Consider the following 6,167-nt stretch of genomic DNA (forward strand, 5'->3'; position numbering starts at 1 on the left):
TGCGTGCGTGCTTGCGTGTGTGTGCATGCGTGAGTGCGTGCGTGTGTGTGTGTGTGCGTGCGTGCGTGCGTGCGTTTGTGTGCGTGCGTGCTTGCGTGTGTGTGCCTGGGGCGTGCGTGCGTGTGTGTGGCGTGCGTGAAGTGCGTTGACGTGGCGGGCGTGCGTGTGTGCTGCGCTGCGGTGCTTGGCGTTGTGTGCGGGGAGAGAGAGAGAGATAAAAAAAACCTGACGCCATATATAATTTAGCGGCAAGAAGAAAAAAAGCGTTATTTGCCTCTTGTTACATATAAACGTGCGATATTTCTATCATTAAAGCAGAAAAGCAAGTTACAGAATCCATCCTCTTTGATGGAAATCATTGAATCGCGCTCTTTCAGAAATAGTGTAGACACGTTGACGAGTATGTGGCTAGACGTTGCAAAATACGAATTGAAATTCCGGTTGCATTAGCTTTACAAAATACAAGAAATACAGACGTGTGCAAAATTCGAACTGAATTACGTTAACAACACAAACACACACACACACACACGCACACGCACACACACACACACACGCACGCGCACGCACACGCACACGCACACGCACACGCGCACGCGCACGCGCACGCGCACACGCACACGCACACGCACACACACACACACATACACACATATAATTGCCGCCATGCACGCTGCCTGCCCGCTCGCGCGCTCGCACCCATCCGTGAACTAACTGTTGTCTGAGAGGTAGGACAAATATGGCGCTATGATATCGATCGCTTCTCGCGGTCATCAGCTGGGATTCAATCGCGCCCTCACACATCGTTGTTATACTAAAGCTTGAACTAATGCTCATGAACCTAATCAGATTTCGCGAGCCGATCTTTCCTCTATATTTTCCCAGTTTCACGACCTATTCATTGTGCACATTAGGAGATTGCAGCAAATGGCGACAGCACGAGATGCTTGCTTTAATTAAGGGAATCACAGGCTATAGCCCCCCGCTCCATTTCACCGGCATGCGGAAGATACGCCATACAAACACGTCCCCCTTCTACACTGCGCATGAGCAATAAAGGTCAGATCGCAATGCGCCTGCGCAATGCGACCTGCTACACAGGTGTACGTTCGATGTAAAGAGGCAAACTCCACGACAGATGGCGCTCTCGCTCATGGGCTCACTACGTATCCTGAGTGTGCGAAGGGGGCAGTGGCGCCCGCAGATAGAAGCACTGGAAGCACAGTCCCCAGTAAATTTTGGGTTAAACAATTTTGTTCCTACATTTTGTTCCTAAATCTCTCTCGCAAGACTCACCAGATTGCATCTGCAGACGTCTACCATTCAAAATTTTTCAGAGGGGGCATGCCCCGAGACCCCCCTAGCATGCAGCGTCGGCTTACAGTCGTCGGCTTACAGTCGTCGGCACACAGTTACACAGTCGTCGGCTTACAGGCGTGTTGCTCCTTGCCGCCGCCGTTGGCGCATCGGTCGCCACGCAATCGCGTAGGAGGTATTCCCGCGAGGTGGCGTGGGCATCAGTCACCACGATATCGCCTCGCATGTAAGAAACCAAACTCCACGACAGATGGCGCTCTCGATCATGGGCTCAATCTACCACTGCCACTAACCTGTATAAAACAGTCGTTATGTTCCGCACGGCTACACTGTCGAGGAGGAGCAGGACGAAGGGAGGTAATCATTAACGTTACCACTGCCACAAGCAGATTTCCGTTTTACGCTTTTTTACTACAAGTTTTACAGCAGGCACGTTACTCGTATCTTATGTAATAAGATTTGGACTAATAAAATTTGCAAAGATATTAAAAATCCAACCATTATTTTATGAAAAATTTGATAAAATAGTGATACGAAATAGTGCGCGCATTGTGCGCCCATTTACTACTTTCAAATCATACGCTGTTTACGAATCTCAATTCACTGGATTTCCCCGGAGCTCCGCCCACTTTAAAAATAGTGCTAGCATTGTGGCAGTGGTATCCTGGGTGTACGAAGGTGCACTGCATGCAGTTTGATGAGAAACTAGGTGACTGAGATTCTAGGATTTCTATTATTCGATGTTTAGATTCGTTGTCATAGCAGCAGCGCGTGAATTGGTTTTTACTGATGACGACAAGGAGCGACATATACTGCTAAGTGCGCGTGTGAGAGTTCTTCTCACACGAGATCAATAAAAACAACTCGATTTTTTATTCGTCTTTTTATTCGCATCGATTGCCTGTTACAAATGCCTGGCTTTAAAAAAAACTTATTAAATGTTGGCTACTGGCCGATCGGTAGTGACAATGCTTATTATTGGACACTGTCCATACATGATCGTTAGTGATAATACTTAATAATGGTTGGTGGTCCATACATGATCGTTAGTGATAATGCTTAATAATGGTTGGTGGTCCATACATGATCGTTAGTGATAATGATTAACAATGGTTGGTGGTCCATACATGATCGTTAGTGATAATGCTTAATAATGGTTGGTGGTCCATACATGATCGTTAGTGATAATGATTAATAATGGTCGGTGGTCCATACATGATCGTTAGTGATAATGATTAACAATGGCTGGTGGTCCATACAGGATAGCTAGTGGTAAAGATTGTCATTGAATGTCAGACACACAGTATCGACAGTAACGAGCCACTGGCTTGTCTGTGTCCGCAAGGTGTATAAGGCTTTCGTGTGCTGCCGACATTTATTCATGAAACGCGAGACGGATTTCAATGATAGAAACCCTCATCTGACGTTTACTGGCGCTTCGGCGGTTCTATCCGAATGAAAACGACACACCAACAAAGCGCAGGCATAGGCATTATATTGTGACAACGAGGCAGATTCTAGCCGCAGCCTCTACGTATATACCCTCCGGAATCACGCCATCATTTCATTTGTGTAAAATGACGGAAACTTATATGACGGAACGGTAAATTCGCGCAGGAAAACCACACGGGAGAAAATCCGCAAATGTTCAAGGCCAAACGGTCTGCATGGGCAGTTTGATGACGTCATCACGTCCGCCAGTAGGGTGCCCGTCCCCCGTCGCGCGCAAAAACAAACACGCGGCGGCGAAATTAGGGAAATGGCGGTTAATTTATGAAAATGGCGCGGTTAGAAAAAACCGCGGAAACGAGAAGCGATCGCGGTCATGCATGCTCCTCATCACAAACAGACGAGTTGATCTGCTATTAGCATAACACACTTATGACACGTGTTCCCACCGCCCTCTTGCCCCCGCCAGCGATTTCCAGTTTTGTCCGAAAATTGCAGCAAAACGCCGTAATTTTGCAGACGGATATACAGAAGCGGCCGACGCGCGCATGGCGAACGCAGCTCTGCGATGTCAACGACGAGTGAGCGGCGACGATGACGATGGCGATTATCAGGTGAGCCTGCGACGATGACGATGGCGATTATCAGGTGAGCCTGCGACGATGACGATGGCGATTATCAGGTGAGCCTGCGACGATGACGATGACGACGGCGATTATAGAAGAAATAGACGAAATCCGATGCATCCTCGGATAACGCGATGACGCCCGCACGAAACACGACAGGGTGAAAAGCACGGACCGCCGCGTGACCAGGTAAATATAGATACACGCAGCCGTGACCAGTAAATAAGATGACCCCGACCGTGACCAGGCTAAGACTAAGGAGAAACGCACCGTGACCAGTAAGATAAGATAAACGCACTGCTACCAGTAAGAAAAAGATACACCACGAACCAGGTCAGGATAAAGACGCACGCCAGACCGTGACCAGGTAAATACGATCGACACGCCCCGGACCAGGTCGATAAGAGACACGCCACCGTGACCAGGGGTAAGATAAAATGACACGCCCCGTGACCAGGTAGATAAGAAAACCACCGTGAACCAAGTCTACGATGGACCACCACCGTACCAGTCAGATAAAACACGATCCAACGTGACCAGTAAGATAAGAGACACGCACCGTACCCGAGGTAAGATAAGATGACACGCCCCGTGACCAGGTAAGAAAGATGCACACCGCACCGTGACCAGGTAAGATAAGATACACGCACCGTACGCATAAGATAAGATGACACGCACTGTAACCCGGTACGCACAGAAGACACGCCGTAACCCAGTAAGAAAGATGACACGCGCCGTGACCAGTAAATAAGATGAACACGCACCGTGACCCAGCAGATAAGATACACGCACGGTGACAGCAGGTAACGATAACATGACACGCACCGTGACCAGGTAACTAAGCAGAACGCCACCGTGCCAGGTAAGATACAGATGACCCGCACCGTGACCGAGGTAAGAAGAACACCACCGTGACGCAAGTAAGATAAGATCGCACCACCGTGACCCGGTAAGACAAGACACGCACGGACCAGTAAATCGCGCGTGACCAGGTAAGATAAAATGACCCATTGCCGCTCCACTAACAATAAGTGATGTGTTACCAAAAAGATAGGCAACACGGCCTCAACAATAGTATCATAATATAGATATATAATATTTAAGTATAATAATATATAGTAGTAAATATAAAATAAAGTAGAGATCTTATCGATAGATAAAGTGTTAAATTAACGAGATTTCACGAGACATCTCTTCAATCAGGTAAACTCGACATTGGAATGATATATATATCTACATTCACTAATATAATAATATATCTATAATATAATATATATATATATACTATATAAATACATAATTAATACCATTAATAATTACACCATATCTGCGGTAGAGAGAAGCTTAACGTACTGTAAGCTAACATAATACCGACAGCGTAGGGATCATGCTGAAAGCAAGCCCGACAGTCATAGAACGGTGTGGCTTTACAACAGCGCTCGGCGAAATTTTCGGCATACTCGTTCAATTAGCAGCGCCAAGCATTAACGCTCAGAGACGCCAACGCGGCTTTCCGACACATTAGCTTTCTCTAAATTCTCGGCTCGTAAAGTTGTTGTTTTTCGGTGTTGAAATAACGCTCCCGCTGTAAAACATATCAGTTGATCTACAGCCTTCGCCATGCATAGTTGAACCGCATTAGCATTAAATCGTACTACATGCGGTAGCCTACGATGCGAATAATTCCGACTGGCTAGCTATGATCAGATAAACATTTTATAGCCTTCTTTATGTTTCATCGACGAAACAAGAACACGAAACATATCTCAAAGAGCCCGTGAACAGGGAATGAGCGAAATGGAAGAGATACAAACCTCATACATCAAAACGCCCCTAAAAGAACACCTATAAACGACTGGCTGGTTCACAATTAGCAGAATAGCAATACACAGAATGCATTCCTTCTCCCTGTTTTAACACTATGCTCTGACCTACCCATATCAACGAAAATCGCATTCTGAAGGAATAAGGCAACTAAAAATACAGGCCTCACAAAACCTAAACTAATCCCGTTATCATCATATTATAGTATGATCCCATTAAACATGTTTCGAGCCACCGTCACCTGCATTGCCATCTGAAAGCACCTGCGAGCGAACGAGAGATCGCAGGAGAGACAGGCAGAGAGGGAAAGAGAGAGAGTTGACGTAATCACGCGCCTCGCCCCGTCAGCGCGGTGATGGCCACCGTGCTCCTCGCAGAAAGCTTCGTGCTGACTGTAATCCGCAACGAGCACGCACGCACGCAACCGCACGCACGCACGCCCGCACAAGCGCACGCCACAACCGCACGCCCGCTCTATTTCGCCCACCAACCCTATACACACAGTACAGCACATGTGCGCGCACGCGCCATACCACTCTAGTAGGCCCCCCCTATCACACATACACACATTGCCCTGCGCACGCGCACGGCACACGCACGGCACATCGCAAGGGGATTAATGCCATAGCTCGTACGCGACTTCTGCTTTATGTTAGAACTAGCTGGTCTACCCGCGATCCGGATTTTTTGGGTTACTCTGGCTTTCCGCTATTCAGGGCGTTCTGCATTGCTTGCGTTCGGCATTTCATGCATTAGCCTGATTTGAGCCCTGACATAGTGAGCGCTACAACGATTGCTTATTACTTTCTGCTGCGCGTACGGCCGTCTGACTTTCGCTGACAGCTGTATCTGAGCTCGCATGCGTATTGTACTGAGCACACGCAGGCGTTCACTGCATTTCAGCCTGTTCGCTAGCAAGCTATGACCACTACGACCATAACCATAATACGC

General features: G+C 47.6%; 1 protein-coding gene across 1 annotated transcript in view; it reads right to left on the reverse strand.

The window, feature by feature from the left end:
* Window positions 1-6,167, reverse strand: part of LOC106807304 (receptor-type guanylate cyclase gcy-18-like) — a 19,731-nt gene that overhangs the window by 10,682 nt on the left and 2,882 nt on the right. The window lies entirely within an intron of this gene.

The sequence above is a fragment of the Priapulus caudatus genome, unplaced genomic scaffold (assembly GCF_000485595.1).
Source record: "Priapulus caudatus unplaced genomic scaffold, Priapulus_caudatus-5.0.1 Scaffold207, whole genome shotgun sequence".
Lineage (NCBI taxonomy): Eukaryota > Metazoa > Priapulida > Priapulimorpha > Priapulimorphida > Priapulidae > Priapulus > Priapulus caudatus.